This window comes from Balaenoptera acutorostrata, chromosome 19 (genome assembly GCF_949987535.1).
Source record: "Balaenoptera acutorostrata chromosome 19, mBalAcu1.1, whole genome shotgun sequence".
Taxonomy (NCBI): Eukaryota; Metazoa; Chordata; class Mammalia; order Artiodactyla; family Balaenopteridae; genus Balaenoptera; species Balaenoptera acutorostrata.
Genome location: NC_080082.1, coordinates 7,798,992 through 7,823,046, shown reverse-complemented (window position 1 = coordinate 7,823,046; position 24,055 = coordinate 7,798,992). Strand labels below are relative to the sequence as shown.

Here is a 24,055-nt window from a genome sequence, read left to right as displayed (position 1 = left end):
AAGTCTGAGAAACTGTCACAACCAAGAAGAGTCTAAGGAGATATGATGACTAAATGTAATGTGGTAACTTGGATGGGATCTTGGAACAGAAAAAAATGGTATTAGTAAAAATTAAGGTCATGTAAATAAAGTATGGCCTTTAGTTAATAGTAATGTATCAGCATTAGTTGCTAATTGTCATAAAAGTACCATACCAATGTAAAGTGTTAATAATAGGGGAAACTAGGTGAGAAGTATATAAGAACTCTCTGTACTATCTCTGCAATTTTTCTGTGAATATAAAACTATTCTAAGAAATAAAGTTTATTTTTTAAAGCAAAGTTCTGTAACAAAATACAATAAAAGCATTTTCAGAAATTGTCTCTGCAGGGCTCTGAAGGAGGCCATTAAAGACAAGATTTTTTCTGGAGAAAAACTTTATTATATTGATTTCAATTAACAGCATAGCTAAAAATACACACTAAGAGGATGAATATTTTTCTTTTCATTAAGATAAGAGTGAAATATTACATTTTCCTGAACATACAGATGTCCATAAGGCTGTAATTTCACTCTACCTTATCACAAAGTAAGAGGGAAAATAGTGAATTCATCTGAGGAAAAGGCACACCTAAACAACAAGAAACCTGGAAAGAGGAGGGATCCAGGGAAGAACTTGCCTCTGAAGATGAGCTACTCCAAAATTCAGAAGAAAACTGAAAGTTTTCTGGTTGGGATTCTCAAAGGACAAAAAAAACAAAAAAATAGGTTCTATAAATAATGATTAGAGTATCCTAAGAAAAGATAAAGATTAATAGGCAAAAGAAAAAAATAAAAAGGGAAATCAGTGACACAAAAGATTTCAAGGAAATTTAAAATGTTGTAGAAGAATTAAAATCAACATTACAGACAATAAATGACAGTACATGATGTGGACAGCAAACTTAAGAATACCTCCCAGAATTTAGAATACAAGGACAAAGAGATTGATATGAAGAGAGAAAATATGATAATCATGGAAGATGGAGGATGGAGAACAAAGATATAATTTTTTTTAAGTGCTACTAAAGAAGAGGAAAAACAGAACAGAAGCAAGATCTGAAGCTGTAAAGGAAGAAAACAGTGATGGACTAAAGACTTACCACTTTATAGAAATTTTAAATGTTAAGCATTTTATACCAAGAAAGTAGTCATTTATATGTAAAGACAACACAATAACATTCTCATATGAACATGAACTCAGAAAATATGCTTTTTTTGTTGAAAAAAATTACCTAGGGCTTCCCTGGTGGCGCAGTGCTTAAGCATCCACCTGCCAATGCAGGGGGCACGGGTTCCAGCCCTGGTCTGGGAAGATCCCACATGCCGCAGAGCAACTAAGCCCATGCGCCACAACTACTGAGCCCGTGTGCCACAAATACTGAAGCCTGCGTGCCTGGAGCCTGTGCTCCGCAACAAGAGAAGCCACCGCAATGAGAAGCCCTCGGCAACTAGAGAAAGCCCACGCACAGCCACGGAAGACGCAACGCAGCCAATAAATAAATAAATAAAATAAATCTATTAAAAAAAATTACCTAATTATATATTCCAATTTAAAAAGCCTCAGGAATGGAACTATCATAAAGAGACCAGCAATAAACACTGAGATTTGTCAAAATAGTGAGGTCTAAGTAACTGTTTTAAATCTACTTTTAAAACTGAAAGTGAATGTAAAAGTAACAATGTAATAATATCAGGTACTTAAAGCCTGTGAAGAAGGGGGAAGTAAACTGTATTAAATACTTTGCCTCAAATGGGAGATGGTGGGTTGGGGAGTCCAAAGATACCCCTTTGCTCCTGACCCTGCAATTAGAAAAAAAATCACAGAACAAATCTGAAACACTAAAGATAACCTCTACGAGAATTTACATGTTACATTAGCCTCTAAACACAGACAAATATAAAAGCAAAGTCGATATAGTCCATAGAGCATAAGACAAAAAATAGAGATACCAAGGAAGAATAAAAAACAGGAAACATGAGTGAAGATGACAGGGGTAATATTTACTATAATGACAAAAGTAAATGGGATAAATGCCCAAAAGAGAGGCAAAGACTCTTAAATTAGGCTACAAAAACATGTTAAGCCAAAAACTATAGATGACCCTTGAACAATGCAGGGGCTAGGGGTGCCCACCTTCTGCACACAGTGGAAAATCTCCGTGTGACTTAAAGTTGGTCTTCTATATCCATCGTTTCTATGAATCCACAAGTCCTCCACATCCAAGATAGTGCATCCTTGGATTCAACCAACAAGGGATCCTGTAGTACCATAGTTTTTACTATTGTAAAAAATCCACCTATAAGAGGATCCCCGCAGTTCAAACAGACATTTTTCAAGGGTCAACTGTATGTTTTTCACAAAATATAAATATAAAATAAAAGTGATATAACGTGTTTAAAAAACAAAAGATACAAGAAGATGTGGTATAAATGAAAAATGAATATTAGATGAAAAATAAATCTAGGAAAAAACACTAACTGTGCCAAAAGGGAACCTTTTATGGTAACAAGGGATATAATTCAAAATGAAGATAGGGTGCAATATTCAGCAAATACTTATCAATTCCCACAGCCTTTTAGGAACAAAAAAATGCATGAAACATTTAATGTTAGCTACTACTAAAATTTTAAATAAGTGTGTAACTTTCTTGAGTGGTTCTGTTGCTTACAAATATTTCATTTAAGTATATAAAGAAAAAAAACCTCTTAGAAATACAAAGAAAAACTGACACAAACACTGTAATTTTGTGAAATGTCAACATACCATTATTGTTTTTGGAAGATAAATTAGACAAAAAATAAACAAAATATAAAGGATTTAACTCATAAAATGAGTAAGCTTAACTTTTAAAATGAGGTGAGGAGCGAGTACATTTTCCTGGAAATTATGGAAAATTTATAAACATAAAACATATAATAATAAAATGCACAAATTCAGTACAATTATTTCTTAATAACAGACATTCCTTGAGGATAATTGATCCTGAGACTAATCCTTTCAAAGTAAATCTCCTTAAAAGGAAGTTCAAAACTTCACAAGAAGCACTGAAGAAAAGTTGGAGTGGAATTTTATCTCGAAAAATGAAACGAAAAATTATCAAGGTAAATTTATTTTATTACATATTTAATGAAATTAAAGAACAAAAACTATTGATTTTGGCATATTCTGACAAATTTGTGATCTCATGATACAACACCCCTCATGTTTGAATAATAGAAAGAAAAATTTTGCTGAAAAAAAAATCAAAGCTTTTATCAGTTTCCCAAGGGTCCTTTCAATGCTTTTCTCTTTATATGTTTCTCCCCTGACACTATACGCCATCATCTTGTGATTTTCCTCTTCTTTCACTTGCATTCTGCCAGATCCTCATTTGTCAAAGAAATTTGGGTGATTCCAGCAGTTCTCCAACATCACCTTCAACCTTAAAAATTCTGCAGGCTCTCTTTTTGATCAAATATAATGTGTTTGCTTTGTTTTGTCAGGAAAACATCCAATAATCAACTAAATGACCATGATCAACCATATGTCCAGGTAAAGACCCTGGTCTTACCGGTGAAAGGACCTTTAAGATGAGATCGATTTTATAAATGCTTAATTCATCAGTGAACATTTCATGTTGTGACAATTTTGCTACCCTATACAACTTCATAACCGTAGGGAGTTAGATATTGAAGTCTCCCCTTCTTGGAATGTAAAACAAACTATCCTACATAATTATGTGTGAGAAGATGTCAAAATTGCAATGACAGCTTATTTAGAAGTTAATCACAATGAAAATAGATGATATCAAAACTAATTGAATGAAAAAAAACCTAATGAAATAGAGTCAAGGTGTTAATCAGTGGTGGAATTTATGGAGTTAAATGCTTTCATTATTAAGTAATATTGAAAATAAATAAACTAAGCACTTAACTTCAAAAAAAACTGGGAAAAGGTATGGAATCTAAAAACAAGGAGTTAAAGATATAAATGGTGGTCAAAAAATTAATCTAAACTCTGATTCTTTGAAAAGAACAACACATTCCAAGTCTAAGCAAAGGAAGGAAGGAAGGAAGGGAGGGAGGGAGGAAGGAAAGGAAGGGAAAGAGGGAGGGAGAGAGGAGTGAAATGAGAAAGAAAGAAATGAGGGAAGCAGAGGAAAAAGGGAGTAAACAGGGCACAGTTACATAAAGTTAGGAACGGCAAAAAGGTCTCCAGAAGAGATCAGTTTCTGGAAGACTTTTTTTTTTTTTAAACATCTTTATTGGAGTATAATTGCTTTACAATGGTGTGTTAATTTCTGCTGTATAACAAAGTGAATCAGCTATACATATACATATATCTCCTCGCTCTTGCGTCTCCCTCTCACCCTCCCTATCCCACCCCTCTAGGTGGTCACAAAGCACCAAGCTGATCTCCCTGTGCTCTGCGGCTGCTTCCCACTAGCTATCTATTTTACATTTGGTAGTATATATAAGTCCATACCACTCTCTCACTTCGTCCCAGCTTACCCTTCCCCCTCCCCGTGTCCTCAAGTCCATTCTCTACCTCTGCATCTTTATTCCTGTCCTGCCCCTGTAAGACTTTCAAAGTCCATTTGTTCTTAAAAACGAAATTTACAATATAAAGTGACTGCTATCGCCATCTGTTGGTGGCAGACAGAGTTGACAACTTTCCTCTGGCTTTGTTCCCATCTAAGAAATCTTGTAAATCAAAGTTTCCAAGTTATTTTAAATTTACAGCTTCTGAAATATTTTAAATGGTACAAGATACCTTAGATGCTGTGTCAATTAAATTTTTTTCATTTTTAATGACATTTATTGTTTTCTTTCTAATTTTACAAGCAATACAGTTTCATTGAAGACAATTAGAAATACATAAAAGCATAAAGTAAAAATTAGCAATCACTCATAATCCCCACCCCCCAGAGATAACCATCATTATCATTTTGATTCATTTCCTCCCAGTGTCTACATATTTTTTTAATTGGGGTATAACTGACCTACATCACTACATTAGTTCCAAGTGCACAACACAGTGATTCAATATTTCTATACATTGTAAAATGGTCACCATGGTAAGTGTAGTTACCATACGTCACCATACAAAGCTATTACAATACCATTGGTTATATTCCCCATGCTGTGCATTTCAGCCTCGTGACTCATTTTTTTTTCTAACTGATATTTTGTACCTCTAAATCTCCTTCACTTATTTCACTCATTCTCCCCCACTCCCTCCCCTCTGGTAACCACATATTTGTTCTCTGTATCCATGAGTCTGTTCTGTTATGTTTGTTCATTTGTTTTGTTTTTTAGCTTCCACATATAAGTGAAATCATATGGTACTTGTCTTTCTCTGTCTGACTTATTTCACTGAGCGTGATACCCTCCAGGTCCATCCATGTTATTGCAAATGGCAGAATTTCATTCTTTTTATGGCTGAGTAATATTCCATTGTGTATATATACCACATCTATTGATGGACTTAGGTTGCTTCTATATCTTGGCTATTGTAAATACTGCTGCAATGAACATAGAGGTGCCTATATCTTTTCAAATTAGTGTTTCTGTTTTCTTTGGAAAAATACCCAGAAGTCAAATTGCTGGATCATATAATAATTCTATTTTTAATTTTTTGAGGAATCTTCATACTGTTTTCCATAGTGGTTGCACCAATTTACCTTCCCATGAACCGTGTCCTAGAGTTCCCTTTTCTCTGCATCCTCACCAAATCTTGTTATTTATTGTCTTTTTGATAATAGCTTTTCTGACAGGTATGAGGTGATATTCATTGTGGCTTTGATTTGCATTTCCCTGATGATTAGTGATGGTGACATCTTTTGATGTTTCTGTTGGCCATCTGTATGTCTTCTTTCAAAAAATGTCATTTCAGGTCTTCCGACAATTTTATAATTGGGTGGTTTGTTTTTTGATGTTGAATTGTATAACATCTTTGTATATTTTAATATTAACCCCTTATGAGACACAGAGTTTGCAAAGATCTTCTCCCATTCAGTGGGTGGCCTTTTCATTTCATTGATAGTTTCCTTTGCTGTGCATGCTATGTCAATTAACCTTAAAATCTTAACTAAGTGGTAAAAATGTGTTGGAAATTATAAAGCACTAAAATTGACTTGAGAAGTACAAATGTCAAAAACACAAATGATTATGTAAGAAATTTTTTTAAAAATGCTTTCCCCAACATGTTTTAGGACCAGAGAGTATTACAGGTGAGGTTCTTTTATGAAAGTACCTATACTCTTGAAACTGTTCTGAAATTTAGAAAAAGAGGAAGACACTGTAATTAATTTTTTAAAATCAGTATAACTCTGACACCATAAAAAATCTAACAAAAATACCCCCAAAAAGGAAATTTAAAGATATTACAATATTAAATATGGAAGCAAAAGTCATTTTAAAAATTATAACAAGATAAATAAAATTATATAGTCAAGAATATCACACCGTGTCCAGTGAGCATTATTTCCAGACGTACAGGATAGCTCAATATATGAAATCATCGGGCTTCCCCGGTGGCGCAGTGGTTGAGAATCCGCCTGCCAATGCAGGGACACGGATTCGATCCCTGGTCCGGGAAGATCCCACATGCCGCGGAGCAACTAAACTCGTGTGCCACAACTACAGAGCCTGTGCTCTAGAGCCCGTGAGCCACAACTACTGAGCCCGAGTGAAGCAACTACTGAAGCCCGCACGCCTAGAGCCCGTGCTCCACAATGAGAGAAGCCACTGCAATGAGAAGCCCGCGCACCGCAACGAAGAGTAGCCCCCACTCGCCACAACTAGAGAAAGCCCGCGTGCAGCAACGAAGACCCAACGCAGCCAAAAATAAATAAATAAATAAATAAATAAATATATATATATATATATATGAAATCATCAATCTGATTCACCATGGTGATAGATCCAAAGATAAAAACTCTGTGAGGATCTTTAAGTATAAAAAGAAAACACTTCGATAAAATCCAACTACATGTCTGGTTAAACAATCCTAACAGTAGAGTTAGAAGAATAGTTCATAGACATCAATAAGATTTCCTCTCCTAAAATCAGGAGTAAGAAAATGATTCCTGAAATAACCACTATTATTCAGTATTGTCTTGGAACTTTTGGTCAGTGCAGTAAGTTAGAAAAAGAAATAATATGTAAATTTCAGGAAAAAAAATATATAACTATTTGCTTTCAAAAACCAAAGAGAATTAACTAAAAACTATTAAATAAATAAATGAGTTCAGAGTTCTAATTTTATTAGAAAATAAATATAAACCAAGATAATAGCTTTCCAATATACTAGTTACAATCATTTATAAAATATCATGGGGGGGAATTATTTCATAAAAGTATCAAAAACTATAAAATTTCTTGAAATAAATTTTAAGTTTAAGACACACTTTGCCATATCTACAAAACTCTAAGAAAACGTAAAACATAGTTTGGACAAATAAAATAACATACTATGTTCAAGGATGAGAAGACTTAATATTGCAAACAAATTAGTTCTCCTCCAAATTAATCCAAACATATAATGCAATCCAACCATTATTTCAATAGTCCTTTTTTTTGAAAATAAATGGTACAGGTTTTCAAAAATTCAACTAGAATAATAAACACAGAGAATACTCAAGACATTTATTAAATAAAGGGAAATAAAATGAACCTTTCCCTAGGTGACTTTAAAAGTACAACCCAACAGAATGTCCAGGAACTACAAGAAGGATCTAAAAGAAAGTGGCATGTGATAGAAGTAGCATCACAGAGCAGCATGGAAAATAAGACTATTAATAAATGGTATTGAAACAACAGGTTAAGTACTTAGAAAAATTAAAAGTTAGACCCTACAATAAACATATGGTAAGTTATACTTAGTTCCGAATTGTCGACTGCCCTTCCTATGAGATTATACTTCCATGTCCCATGGCATAGACTTGGCCACGTGACTTGATTTGGTCAGTGAATATGCCACATCCTAGTAGAAGTTCAATGTGCCATTGCGCAGTTCCACCATGGCTCTTTGTCCCTCTGGCAGGAGATAGAGGCTGCTCCTTCAGGTGGGGTCCCAGAATGAAGCACACCTAGACCAGTACCAAAGCTGGCCTACAGCCAATACGCAAAGTGAGCGAGAAATAAATATGTATGATTACAAGCCATTAAAATTTAGGGATCATTCGTTACCACGAACAACCTAAAGAAAATCTGGGAGGTATAGAAATAGAAAGATGAAATGTAAAAAAGAAACTATGAAGCCTCTAGAGGAAAATATGAATGAATGTTTATATAATCTTATGTCTATTTAAATGTAACATGGAGGGACATTACTTAAATGAAACAATTTAAAGCTTTGGCTACATAACAGGTTAAAATTTCTTTTCTACAAAATATTCAGCCAACAACACACTGGGAAAATTTATGTACAACACATATGTCAAAGGATTCATATGAAAAAGTTCTTATGAGTGGAAAAAAGTAATGTTGGAACTTCCCTGGTCGTCCAGTGGTAAAGAATCTGCCTCCCAATGCAGGCAACGCGGGTTCCATCTCTGGTTGGGGAACTAAGATCCCACATGCCACGGGGCAACTAAGCCCATGCGCCACAAATACTGAGCTCCCACGCCTCAACAAGAGAGCTCGTGTGCGGCAAACTACAGAGCCCATGTGCTTGGAGCCCGCGCGCCACAACTAGAGAGAGAAAACTTGCACACCACAACTAGAGAGAAGCCCACGCGCTGCAACGAAGACCCAACACAGCCAAAAAAAAAAAGAAAAGAAATAAATAAAATAAAGTATTTTTTTAAAAAGTAATGTTTTAAGGGGCCAAGGATATTTTTTAAAAGTTCATTCTTAAAAGAAAGGATATAAATAACCACAGAAAATGTTAAAATATATTTAACCTCACTATCACCAAATAAATGCTAATAAATATTGAGGTTCCTTTTTTTAATAATCTTATTAACAGACAAAAAGTATGATCATGCCCAACGTTGGCAAAGGAATAGGGAGAGAGGCACTCTCTTATACTGCTCTTAAGAGTGTAAATTTTTTGGAAAGTAATTGGGCAAAATATTAGAAGACTTAAAAAGTGACTCAGAAAGTCTACTTCCTGGAGCTTATCCTTAAAAATAATTGGATAAATGGGCAAAAATATAGATACATATCATTATCATTTATAATAGGGAAATATCTTTTAAAATCTTAAATGGTTAAATAAATTTATGATACATTTATACAATGGAATTCCATACAGTCATTGAGGATGGTTATGTAAATGTATATTTATAAGAAAAGACATATATGACTTAAAAAGGCAAAACACAACTTTAAAATATTTGGTTAGGGATTTTCCTGGTGGCACAGTGGTTAGGAATCACCTGCCAATTCAGGGGACACGGGTTCGATCCGGGGTCTGGGAAGATCTCACATGTTGCGGAGCAACTAAGCCCACGCGCCACAACTACTGAGCCCACGAGCCACAACTACTGAAGCCCGCGTGTCTAGAGCCAGTGCTCAGCAAAAAGAGAAGCCACGGCAAAAAGAGAAGCCACAGCAAAGAGAAGCCTGCGCACCGCAACAAAGAGTAGCCCCCGTGCGCAGCAACAAAGACCCAACTCAAGCAAAAAAAAAAAAAATTTGGTTGAACTCTACTCAATGCTCTGTGGTGACCTAAATGGGAAGGGAATCCAAAAAAGAGGGATAACTGTATATATATAACTGATTCACTTTGCTGTACAGCAGAAACTAACACAACATTGTAAAGCAACTATACTCCAATAAAAATTAATTTAAAAGTTTGGTTATATCCAATTACTGTAGTCTAAGAATATATAGTATAAATAATATGTATATATGTATATTTCAGTTGTGTGTACATATTTATATCCATACATAATTTTTTAACATCTAAAACTGGAGGAATAACTAAATAAGTGATTTTTGGTGTATTTTTTTTCTTTGGTTCATATGCATTTTCTAAAACTTCAACAATGTATTATTTATGTATTAGAAAAATAATAAATTTTTTGAGAGTATTCTAAAAAGCTGTGGTGCTTAAACCCCATTAGGGTGACAGATCTCTGAGAATATATGGAAGGCTATTGATTGGCTGACCTTGAAAATGCTCACATACAGTGAGACACAGAACTTTGTATGGATTTCCAGCGACTTGTCATTTCTCTTGAATATAAATACACGGACACCTAGATGAAGAACGCTTGACGTTGTGCTCGCTTCGGCAGCACATATACTAAAATTGGAACGATACAGAGAAGATTAGCATGGCCCCTGTGCAAGGATGACACACAAATTCGTGAAGCGTTCCATATTTTTAAGCAGCTCATGCAGCTCAATAACAAAAAAACAAACAACCCAATCCAAAAATGGGCAGAAGACCTAAATAGACATTTCTCCAAAGAAGATAAACAGATTGCCAACAAACACATGAAAGAATGCTCATATCATTAATCATTAGAGAAATGCAAAGCAAAACTACAATGAGATATCACCTCACACCAGTCAGAATGGCCATCATCAAAAAATCTAGAAACAATAAATGCTGGAGAGGGTGTGGAGAAAAGGGAACACTCTTGCACTGTTGGTGGGAATGTAAATTGATACAGCCACTATGGAGAAGAGTATGGAGGTTCCTTAAAAAACTAAAAATAGAACTACCATACGACCCAGCAATCCCACTACTGGGCATATACCCTGAGAAAACCATAATTCAAAAAAATACATATACCTCAATGTTCACTGCAGCACTATGTACAATAGCCAGGACATGGAAGCAACCTAAGTGTCCATCATCGGATGAATGGATAAAGAAGATGTAGCACATATATACAATGGAATATTACTCAGCCATAAAAAGAAATGAAACTGAGTTATTTGTAGTGAGGTGGATGGAGTTAGAGTATGTCATACAGAGTGAAGTAAGTCAGAAAGAGAAAAACAAATACAGTGTGCTAATACATATATATGGAATCTAAGGAAAAAAAAAAAAAGGTCATGAAGAACCTAGTGGCAAGACGGGAATAAAGACACAGACCTACTAGAGAATGGACTTGAGGATATGGGGAGGGGGAAGGGTAAGATGTGACAAAGTGAGAGAGTGGTATGGACATATATACACTACCAAACGTAAAATAGATAGCTAGTGGGAAGCAACCGCATAGCACAGGGAGATCAGCTCCATGCTTTGTGACCACCTAGAGGGGTGGGATAGGGAGGGTGGGAGGGAGGGAGACGTAAGAGGGAAGAGATATGGGAACATATGTATATGTATAACTGATTCACTTTGTTATAAAGCAGAAACTAACACACCATTGTAAAGCAATTATACTCTAATAAAGATGTTAAAAAAAAAAAAGAACGCTTGATGTTAAGTATTGTACACCTCATTTCTGTCTACTCTGTAAGTCATAACCTTGGGTCCACTCAGTCCAAGTATCTATAATGAACAAGACCCAGCGTTGTTTAACTTAGTGTTTTCTTAAGTTGACAACGTTTTGAGAATGAATGATGGCAAGGTCTGTCATGAGAACAGCATCATTAATCCCCCCCATCACTAGAAACAAGGTACTGGGAAGTATATCCAGGGTTCCTGAATTGACTGTCTGTCCTTCCAAAGCGAAGTGTGAATTCCCTTAACCAGGACAGCCAAGAGAAATGAAGAAACATGTTCTGCGCTGGTCTGGTCTGATCTTCTTCCCGAGTTTAAGGCTCCACATTTCCCATGCTGGGACCCCTAAGTCTTTATCCAGACTGAGTGGTGCTGCAGTTTTCTCACCTGAATTTTGTTCTATATCTGTGTCCGCTTTGCCTGTTCTGTTCTCTCACCATCTTATTCTAATGATGGAGTGAAGGAGGGTCTATGTTCTTCCTGTTAACCGAAGGGCACAAATGGTTGAGACCCAAACCGAAAACCCATCACCTCCTTCCATGCCAAGACTACAGCAGCACTAGCCCTTATCTAGCCAGTTCACACTTTGTATCATGGGGCTTTGAAGAGTGTGCTTTTTCTCTCATAGACAAGGCATTCTGAAGGCCCCTGAGACCCTGAGATCACCCACCCAACCATAACTGGTGTCACTTGAATTCTTCTAAGTGTGACACAAACTCTCAAAAGCTGAAAGATTAAATGAAGCTATGATACCCAACAGCTTCTACATGTAAAGGTAAGTCAAATCAATAGGACTTAATTGCCTGTCTCTCATGGTTTATCTCTGTAGGAAGTGTGAGCAGAGATATAAATTAAGAATTTAGGATGATAATCTCTAAAGCTGTAAAATGTCTAGGTAACAAGATAACATGTATATCCAAATATTTAAAGTGAAATGTGTCAGATATGGGAAGCTTACTGTTTTCAAGCAAAAGATTTTTTTTTTAGTGGAAATCTTTCAGAAGAAGCTAAAACATTTCTGTGCCTTGGGCAGAATATACGGAACATAGATTAACCTTTTCTATATGTCTCTGGATAATTAGGGATGTCAGCTTTTGCACTATGCTGTGCTATAGAGATCCCCCTGGGGATTTTCAAGCTTACAGGGTGACTGCAGTTACATGCAATGACTTAGAGCTACCACAATGCTGACTTCATACTTTTTCTTTTTATAGTTTTTTTGGTCTCCTCCCATGCTATCATCACTTTTTTGCTCTGAGCAGGCTTCCAACCATTTAGCCAAGTTTTGATAAAAATTGAATCCAAAGTAAAAATATATAAGCTACAAGTAAGATGTGAGGTTCTCTGCTTAGATTCTGCTTTTAGATTCATACTACCTTTAGAGAATGAAGTTTTTCGCATCTAATTTTCTGCACAATCGCCACTAATTGTTTTTTTTCCCCTGGATTCTTAACTATGTTGAAGAAAGGTAGGTTTGGTGGATAGGTGACATTCGGTCAAATAAGATGTTATCGAATAAAATTAAACGTGTAATGAAGGTATGTGCAAAAGAAAGAAATGGGGTCCTTGGGAAATGATACAGGAAAAGCACAACTTAAACCAAACCAGAAGAAAGGAGGGAAGGGAAAGTTCTTGGCATTTATTGACACTCACTATTGCCAAGTACTGGGATGAGAACATACTGTTTCACATTCAGGATTCACAGTTAGGATTCCATTCATCTGCAATAGAAAACAGGAATTTATTTAACTTTTCTAACAAAAAGCCTAGAAGTTAGTGGTTGCTGCCTGTGGTTCAATTTCTCAGTGATACTGTCAGAGATCTGGGCTCTTTCTCATTCTGTTCTTCCATCATTCACAAACTGCCTATATCCTGGTGGTTACAAGAAGGCTGCTGCAGCCCCAGACATCACATCCAATGTTCAAAGCAAAATGAAGAAGGGACAAAGATTTTATCCCTGTGAGACTTTTTATTTGGAAGCTTGGCCTTCTTTGGGAAGCTTCCCCTTTCATCTGCTTATCCAGATCTAGGTCACAGGCCCCTGGGCTGAGATAGGGTTCCTTTGTTGTTTTTTTTTTTTGACTGTGCCATGTGGCTTGCAGGATCTTAGTTCCCCAATCACGGATTGAACCAGGGCCATGGCAGTGAAAGCACCATGTCCTGACTGGGAATTCCCTGAGACAGGGTTCTATTATCCTGAAATAAATTGGGATGCTGTTAGCAAAAAAATATATATATATAAAAAATGTATGGGTGGGGAAGGCTACTGAGTAGTCCACAGACAATGTACACCAGGCAGATATTGCCTCATTTAACCTAACAATAACTTGTTTTATTGTAATAGGGAAACTGAGGCTTAGATATGTGACTTGTCCCAAGACACACAAGGCAAAATTTGAATTTGAACATATTGCTCTTCCTCTCTCCATGATCACACAATGGCCGTAAAAACACACCATTCATATTTAGAAAATATATTCCAGCATGTGGAGTAAAGCTATTTCCCCAATATATAAAGAATCTTCCAAGAAGTATAATCTTTCTCTTCACCCAAATTTGTAAAGGCAGAGTGGTCACTTCCAGAGAGCTGGGATACAAAGAAAGAGCACCACTCAGTGTGCTGCCCCTTCTCCACGGCTCCAAAACAGCATCGCTCTCCTGCCTCTTGCCAGCGCTGCTTGGTCACGGCCTCCAACTTCATCAGGCACCTGCCTCGACTCAGGTATTAAACTTTCAGCACAGCCTCACCTTTGGCCTCAGAAATCAGAAAATTCAACTACTCCACTCACATCTCCCTCACCTCTCCACCTAATTCCAGTGAATTGAGACAAAACAGTATTTACACTTGGGTGTTTTTCCTCTTCACAACAGTACCATCATTTTCGAGCACACTGCAGAAATTAAAATCATTGCTCCTTTTCGTTTAATAAAAATCCTGCTTTGGGACACATGATAAGCAACCTTATTGATTTACTTTTGTATTTAAAATTTTCCAGAAGAAAATAATGCTATATTTTGCAAAAGTGTGAAAAGGGAAGTGATTGCACTGTAAGTCTTTAGTATTTAAAATCTCCCTTAGTTCCTTTTCATCTCAATATTGCTTCCGTGATTACTGTTCTGAAACTCATACCCAATTGGGTTAATGGTGCCCCATTAAACTTGGCACCCATGGGTGCGCTTCAGAACATCCATTAAACTGAAAGCAAAATTGTACGTGTGTGTGCGTACGTGTCTTTTTCTGGAGAAAAGATCCATAGATTTTATCAAATTCTCTAAAAGACTGGATTAGTTTCCTAAAGCGGTCATAAGAAATGACTAAAAGCTTGCTGGCTTAAAACGACAGAAATTGCTCTCTCAGAGTTCTGGAGGCCAGAGGTCCAAAATCAAGATGTTCCCAGGACCACATTCTCTCCAAAGGCTCTAGGGGAGGTTCCTTCCTTGCCTCTTTCAGCTTCTGGTGGCTCCTGGTGTTCCTTTGCTTGTGGTCACATCATTCAAATCTCTGCCTCCATCTTCACATGGCCTTCCTCCCTGTGACTCTATGTGTCCTTTTCTGTCTCTTATAGAGACACTAGTTGGATTTAGGCCTCACCCTAATCCAGCATGGCCTCGGCTTGATCCTTACCTTAATTACATCTGCAAGGACTCTTATTTCCATACAAAGTCACATTCTGAGGTGGACATGAATTTTGGGAGGACACTATTCAATCCACTAAGGATCCATGCCGCTAGATACTTAAGGACAAAGAACATCCCAAGCTCTGGGGATGACATTCCAGGATGTCCTGGATGATACTCCATGGCCTTCAGACTCTACCACCATCTCATATCTCTGACCTCATTTTCTGCAGCCACCCCACTTCTCCCAGCTTCCCAAACAGCTGCCCTGATCTGCTTCCCACCCTTTCTGATGCCTTCTCTCTGAGGCTTTTCCATCTCGCTGTAGATGCAACACACAACCTTTGATCCTCCACATCCTTGCTCCACACTCTTCCCACTAGAGAACTCAGCCACACCTATCACCAACCTTTTATTTTCCTGAAAAAGCCTTGCAAACTGAAGTCTGCAACCCTGACCCAATCCATGCTGTGTCCACAAGAGTTAACATTCACTGAGACTTCATTAATTCTCTGAGTATGCAGCCCCATGTAGTGACCACATATTAGGTAGGTGCTATCATTACTTGCACTTTATAAGTGAGGGAAATGAGGGTTAGACAAAGGGAAGAATTTGCCCATCATCACACAGCTAGCAACAAGCAGAGCTGGGGTTCCAACCCAGATGCAGCTGAGTCCTGAGCCTGTGCTCTTGACTATCAAGAATAAGCTTAGCACATTCTCAGATAATAAAAGCTGAAGGAGTTCATCGCTAGTAGATCTGCCCTACAAGAAATGCTAAAGGGATTTCTTCAGACTAAAATGAAAGTACACTAGACAGTAACCCAAAGCCATATGAAGAAATAAAGAATTCCAGTAAAGGTAACTACATAAGTAAATGCAAATAGCATTTTATTTTTGGTTTGTAACTGCTCTCTGTGTTTCCTGTATGAGTAAAAGTTAAATGCATGAAAAAAAAAAAGAACATAAGCTTAGCATGTTCAAATAAAGAAAAGATAGCATGATTGGAGCAAGGCAAAGAGTGGTAGGAGATAGAAAGGTAAGTAGACCAGCCCGTGATTAGGTAGGGCCTCACATGCATGGAAAGATAAAAAGTAATTCTGCATGTGGTGGAAAACCAACAGGGACATTGAGGAGAATGAGATCTGGGACAAGACCATAAAGTTATTCATTAAAAAGAGTAGTTTCACTTATTCATTCATTTCTCCATTTACTAAATGAATATTTATTGAGAACCTACTACTACATGCAGGGCACAGTGTGGGTAATGCAGATACAATGGTGAACATGTCAGATGAGACCCTGGTCTTCACTGAGTTTGTATTCTAGTAGAAGGAGAAAGGCAATAACCAAGGAGGAGCTAAACAAGCCAATGCAGTTAGTGATAAGTACTACTAAACAAACAAACAAAGACAAAAAACTAAAACTACAGAATGGCAGAGAGGCAGGGGAGGAACACTAAATGGGGAGGGTTGGCTGGCGGGGGGCAACAAAGGTCTCTCCAAAGAGGTAACATTTGAACTAAGACATAAGCAATGATGAGGAAGCAACCAAGTGAATATCTAGGGGCAAGATTTAGGAGAAAGTCAAGAGACAGAGAGAGACAGAGAGAGAGAGATGAAAGTGTGTTAGGGCTGATTTAGTGAGCAAAACTCCAGGAGAAAGAAAAGTCTATGGGACTGAGACCACGGCAATAATACACAAACGTTACAGTTCCTACAGCTGCATTTAAACAGTCTTGGTAGGATTGGGGGAAAGGTGAATTACTGTCATTTGGACACTCTGACTATTCATTTGTACTCCTGACTACTGGAAGAGAATGAATATTGGGCAAGAAAAATGACTGCAGCAAATGCCTTGGCACCTCCAACTTTTCACCTTTGGCAAACGGCCTTTCCAACGGCTTCTTGTGCTTGTTCCCAGCTGGCAGCTGGGAGCTCCCAGAACTCCATCTTCTAAAGCAAGTGATGCCAGCAGAAAGCCTGGGCTCCAGCCCATGCAACCCCAGGCTCTACCATCTTCGAGCCATCTCCTACCTCATCTCCCTTCCTCTCCTTCATGTAGCCAGGTCAGGCAAGAAGGATCAGACTCCTGCCCCTTGGGAAAGCTTCAGGTTGTATGTGACCTTGAGAAAGCCACAGATACCTGTGCAGGACACACGTGCCCAGGGAGACTCGTGAAAAGGCAGGGCCCACTTTGTACCATTGCTTGACAATTCTTCTCATTCACTTACTTGTGTAAGCCAGATGCCCCCAGTACTGTCTGGCTTGCTGAGGGCACATTTTCTTTTATTATCCAAACAACATGGCTCAAGGCCCCATCTTAGTGTCATGAGAAGGCCTGTTTCTTTTCTAGTGTCTGAGAGAGTGTGAATGGGGAGAAGGAGCGAATGGGACAAAACATATTTATACTGGTCACATCTTCGTTCTGCTTCTTCTGATTACCACTCATCTTGCTTCTTCCCCTCTCTCTCCAAACAACACTATCCAAGGCTACTGTGTGTGGTTCACTTTCACTGAGGCTTTTAAGGACAACAAAAGAGGTTTCTTCAAAATCACTTCCTCACAACCAGAGAAACTCAACACCCAATTTAAAATGGTGTCATTTTTTTCGTAGGTCCCCAATTTCCTCCTCCACAGGGAATTTCTCACTGCCATCATTTTCCCTAAGGTGCTGCCTGTTGCCATATTACTGAGGCCCTCTTCGCACGTACTGGGTCCCTCAAACCCTCTTTCTTGGGCTGTCCATCAACACTCAAAATCCTTACTTTTCTAGTGGAAGCAGTTGAGCCCTCTCACCCTCAAAAACCTAGGCAAAAACACAAGACAGAGGCTCACCTTCCTCAGCCACACAGCCCCATCGAAGTATTTTATCCATCAAAGAGCCATTCATCTCCAACATTCATGCTGTTCTTTCCCTAAAAGACGGAAACTTGACACTCATTTTTTTTCACTAAACAGCATTTTTTTTCTTTCTGCCACACTGACTCATGATCCTATCAAGCTATATCAAGACAAACACGGTCAATAAATTCACTTCCCTCCATATTTAATTTCCCTCCTCATTTAATTTCTGAGTGAGCTTTGTTTTTCTTTAAAGCATCATGTCAGAGTACTATGGAACACCACTAGCACCTCTCCACAACTGTAATAACCAAAACCATGCCACAACATTGCCAAATATTCTGCAGGGGCAAAATGACCCAGGTGGACGACCACTGGTCTACTGAACATGATTTTCACTTGTCATTTGGTTCTTTTATCTCCTGGTGCTATGAAAAACCACAACAGCTTCAGATCGCCAAAAGAAACCAATGTGGATGAGGTGTTGGCTGCGTCTTAGGACTCCTGTGATGGACTTGAGTGAAGCCTGGCTGTCCCTGAAGCGATCTATCAAGAAATCCCTGAAGAGGGAATTCCCTGGTGGTCCAGCGGTTAGGACTCCGCGCTTTCACTGCCGAGGGCGCAGGTTCGATCCCTGGTCGAGAAACTAAGATCCCGCAAGCTGCACAGTGCGGCCAAAAAAAAAAAAAGAAAAAGAAAAAGAAGGAAAGAAAAAGAAATCACTAAAGAAGATTCCTAAGCAGTTCAAATATAGAAATTGGCTTTGTCTGGCTGGCCAGAACCAAAACATCTGGTTGAACGTTAATTTATCCAATTTTTAGTATGCTAGCAATTCCCGACGATTGAATGAACTTTTTCAGCTTTCACTCTTTTGGGGGCTTATACCCAGCCCAATCCCTAGGGAACCCTTCGTGTCAAGACGATGCAGTTGAAGTGAGGCACAATTCGGAAGAACTAGGCTGTTTAACCTCTAAATTGAGTAGCTTTGCAGGTCATAAAACCCCACGAACTTCCCTATAAACTTGTTTCTAACAGGGATGTCTAAGGCCAAGTTCTTTTTTTCAGGGTCACCTTTAAAATTTGATATCCCATTACAATGCCATTGCTCCTGGAAGGAGGGTCACATCTTGACCACATCAATGAATTGATCCCACCCTTTATAAAAATAAGCCTGGCTAGAAAGGAAAATGGGAAGCCTAAGGTAGTCCAGCGGAATATAAGAAGGGGACATCCCTCCTAATAAGGGCAAGGAAAACATTGGCCTCCTTCCACACTTGGCCAAGAGCAGCCCTGCTTCTGTTTAGTCAGTTTCCTGGCCTGCTCCATTCAATTCTCCACACTCTCATTCATTCAACTATTTCATAAAAGTTGGCCAAGGACTACTGTGAGCTATGACCTTCACTAGTGACTGGAGATCCAAGAATGAATAAATCATGAGGAAGCAGAGCATCATGATGAAGAACACAGGTCCCCAATTCAGATATATCTGTGCTCCAATCCTGTCTCTGCCACTTACCAATTTGTGCAAGTCACTCACCCTTCCTGAGCCTCAATTTACTCTTCTGTAAAAGTATTGTAAAAGTTAAATGAGAAAATGATACAAGGTACTTAACACAGGCTTTGGTACATAGTCAGTAATCTATAAATGTTAGAGATGATGATGACAGTAATAATGATATTTCTTAATGCTATTTTCACGCTTCTCAGGAAGCTCAAAATCAAGTATGTGTCAGGGTGAGGGGATCAGGAAAGTAGACAGTTAATGCAGCCAAAGGTGCTGGGTGCCAGGACAGAAATCTCATGGAGTACAGTGAAGGCACACAAAAGAGAATGGTTAACCACATGACAAGGGAAAGGAAGAAGGAAGCAGTCCTAGAGAAGGCAACCTGTGAGATGGACCAAGGTTACCATATAATCACTCCTCTCCTCAGGAATGATGCCCCTTGACCAAGGTCTCAAAGTAATTCTCCTTGAGGACGCAAAAGAATGGCCATTGGAAGAAACTCCAACACACCTGCACAGGCTCTTCTCCAACAGGAAGGGGGATGAAGTTGCACATCTGCTGTGTCTAAGGAAACAAGTCAATGCCAAGATGGAGAAGAAGGTCAAGAAAAGGCATGGCAAGACATGGAAGCAACCTAAGTGTCCATCAACAGGTGAATGGATAAAGATGTGGCACATATATACAATGGAATATTACACAGCCATAAAAGAGAATGAAATAATGCCATTGCAGAAACATGGATGGACTTAGATGGCATTATGCTAAGTGAAATAAATCAGACAGAGAAAGAAAAATACTATATGATATAACTTATATGTGGAATCTAAAGAATGCAACAAACTAGTGACTATAACAAAAAAGAAGCAGACTCACAGAGATAGAGAACAAACTAGTGGTTACCAGTGGAGAGAGGGAAGAGGGGAGGGGCAACATAGGGGTGGTGAATTAAGAGGTACAAACTATTAGGTGTAAAATAAGCTACAAGGATATATTGTACAACACAGGGAATATAGCCAGGATTTTATAATAACTCTAAGTGGGGCATAACCTTTAAAAATTGTGAACCACTATATTGTATACCTGAAACTTATATAATATTGTACAGCAACTATACTTCAAGTTTTTAAAAGATTTTTTTAAAAGAAAGAAAAGGCGTTGGAACAGAAGAGCTCAGTCCTACATGAAGCCAAAAGGCACAACTGCTACACTACAATTTTTGTTTCCACTCCCCATCTGCTTTCAGATGGCCACATTTATAAATGCTCACAACCCAGCAGTGAGAAGACAAGAAGCTATTCTGTTTCCAACAACTAGTGTGTTGCATTTACACAGTTTTGAGTCTTTCAGGTGGCCCAAGATTCCAGAAAGGAGTCAGTCTATAAGGGAATGACGAGGGTTTTGTAGAGGAATCCTATGTAGTTGGTGCTTAAATGATTCCTTTGTCTCCACAAATTAGAATAATGCAAAGCTGTCATAACCATTCCTTCTTGTGATTTAGATGCATATTTCATTCTCAAGGTGGAGAATTTACAAACATAGACTTTTATTTAGGGACTGAAACTCAGGGCACCACATCTACTCAAGAACAGGGTGAGAAAATGGCACCCAAGTCATCATTAAAGTTTTCAGAACAAAGGGAAAGTTCAACAGGGAGATTGCTCAGCTATTTCTAGAGTATGAATGTTGCCTTGGGAAGAACTATTTCGTTCTTTTTTTTAAAAAAATGCATCTGCTTTGAAGACTTTCCTGTTTTGAAATCCTATCAGTTCTAAAAATCAAGATATTTCCTTCAGCTTATTTATGTACGAAGTTTCCTTATTGATATTTCTCACAAAGGCATTGAGTCCTGGGGTAAGAAGTTACTCACAAGTGGCCTGTTTTGGCATACGCTTTGCTATTTGTCTTTTTATTTCAAGTCCTTGAAAATGAACTTTAACACCTCTTTCTGATTGCTAGGGTACACAATCAAGTTGTCAATAGAAATATAAAAGACTGCTTATAGTTTTGAAGATCCTTATTCTTTGTTGTGTAATTATCAGTCATGATTTGAGATTAAGTAAAATTAAGGTTTGTTTTTTTCTTTTGCAGTGTTCTTTTTTCCCTGTGCATCCCACTTAAATGAGCACACTCTATTCCCAACACATCATAAACTTTCACGAAGAGATTGCTTAACAGAGACGTTTAAGAACTTGTCCTCATTTCAAAGGGGGACGCGTAACGTTAAAGATTCATACACACTGAGCTTCCTGCCTCTTTGATAAGAAAAAAGAAAATGCATTGTGAAATGAGTTTTTTAAAACAAGCAATTAATTCTTCAACTGTTTTTTTTTTTCTTTAGCCTTAACTTGCCTGGTTATTTATGAGCCAGACACTATTGTAAATGAGTTGTAAAATCTGGTGACATGTGGGGCGCCAAGACGTAAGTGTAAATGAAATATGCTCTTGTCTCTGGGGGTGGAGGGACTAACCTCTCATTCCTTGAAGGAATAAGCCCCCCTTGATACGCACCTGTGATCACCAGGCTCTTCAACCTTTTTTGTTGATATAATCTTCCATTGAACTAATACTTAATGATGTCCTTTTATGTGCTAGGTACCAAGGATACAGTGGTGAGCAAAACCGGTCATGGTCCCTGCCCTCATGGAACTTACAGTAGGGGAAGAAAATTACAAGTTAAAGAGAAACACGAGTAAGTCTGACATAGAAAGTACAGTCTGCTGGGTGGTCCTGAGAGGGCTTCCCGGAGTGATTAGCTGGGCCACAGACCAGGCATGGCTGTCCGGGACAGGCAGACTAACCCAATCAGCTAGCCAACTGACTAATAGTATTACAAGCGCCCTTCACCTCCAGAATCATGGGGGAAAGTACTGAATCACATACCCTCAGTGAAGTCCATCCTAAAAATTAGTGCTCTCTAACTACATAAAAAGTCCTTTACTTATTTTCTTCTGTAAAGAAAACAGAGGCTCCACCTACTGTTCATTCCCCAACTTTTCCCCCGTCTTCTGAATCATTATTTATTCGTTTCACTTTGCACATAACAACTTATAACCGCAGTAGAATGTTACTCTCCAGTGAGATTGGGAGACGAACCACTGATTGCTCAAAAGTCTTAGCCAGTTAAAAAAAGTATGCCATTAAACAATGCATATGTTAAATATATACGATGTACACGTGCATGCTGGTTAACTGATGTCTGTAATGGGGAGGCAAGGACTTTTCTGTGCACGGGGCCACCTGCTTGCAGTGCTGTCCAGTGGAACTCTCTGTGATGCTGGAAATGTTCTATACCTGTCCTAATGCAGTCATCACCAGCCACATGTGGCTGAAGGCACAACACCTGTGTGTGGTATTGGCCAGCACAGGATATGACTCCTGTGTTATCTTTCCTACATAAACCACACCCATATGCCTCCTCTCTGGTTTTCAGTCTCGGTTTCTTTAAAATGGAGTGAGAATTTAAAGACAATTGTGACACACTCTGAGAGCAGAATCCTTTTAGATTTTAATATTTTTTCCTAAGTTGTTTACAGGTCTTTAGCTCACACCTAATCTGATAGTCATTTTCTGGAGCAGATTGCATCTTTCAGGTCTTTTGAAGTATTCCACACCTGTCTCCCCTCCTCACTCCTGCCTGGTTCCTCTCTTGAGATGGTCAGCTTCTCACATGGACAGACTGGAGGTGGGAGGGAATGGGTTCCAATAGGCAGAGAGTCTATAGAGTTTCCCCCCTCTGAGCTGGGCAAGACCCGTGCGGCCAGCATCACAGAACCTTGAGGCAGAGATTGTAAGTGACAGATGCCAGGAAGAGTGGAACATTACCCTTGGGCTTGGGACGCGCAGGGAGCAGAATACCATGGTGGAGGAACAGTATGCCTTTCTTGAGTAAAGAGTTGGAATCTTATTTGCAAATCATAATATATAGATGTCTTACAAACACAGCAAAAGGGAACAGAATGAAACAGAAACGTTCGATCAAATACCCAAATGAACAAGGGGAAAAACAGAATGAAAAATGGAATGAATAGCAATCTGATGAAATCAGCAAAAAATAAAGTTAAAAAATTAATAATTAAAATAAGTGATTATGAAGTAATTTCCATTCCTAGAACATGCCATGAACTTTACTCCTCCACCTCTAGGTTTACCCTCCCTGCCTTTCTCGGCCTTACGAGGCTCAATGGCTTTTAGTATATTGAGGGTTGTGTGTCTTATCACCACAACCAATATTAGAGCACTTTCACTGCTCCAGAATGGAACCCTCTCCCCTTAGCCATCACCCCTTCTGTGAGCCAGGGCCTCAGTGATCTCACAATCAGTTTTGAAAAACTGATTGGTCTCACAGTTCTTCATTTCCTGAAATGCAACTCTACTTACAAAAGCCTTTAGACTTGCCTAGATTGTTTGGATGTTTGGGAAATTTCATTAAACATTTGCTATGCACCAGTAACAGTTAGACACATGATACAAAGCCACCGCCAACCTCAGGTATGGGAAAGGTTATCAACCAGCTTCCTGAGGATATTCATATGCTACTGTATGTTCAAGAAGGAGTAGATGGGAAATAAAAACCCATGTAGAGTCTGATGGGTCATAAGGATCAAGACTGAAAAACAGTACCTTAAATAGGAAGACGTTTGGGTCTAGTTAAATATCACACCTGGAAACCTTGTAGGAG

General features: G+C 38.4%; 1 protein-coding gene and 1 non-coding gene across 2 annotated transcripts in view; one reads left to right on the top strand and one right to left on the bottom strand.

The window, feature by feature from the left end:
* The window catches only part of CDYL2 (chromodomain Y like 2), a 315,741-nt gene that overhangs the window by 187,550 nt on the left and 104,136 nt on the right, over positions 1-24,055 (bottom strand). The window lies entirely within an intron of this gene.
* Positions 10,235-10,341, top strand: LOC114238008 (U6 spliceosomal RNA). The gene has a single exon (XR_003623450.2). It is a non-coding gene; the product is annotated as a U6 spliceosomal RNA (small nuclear RNA).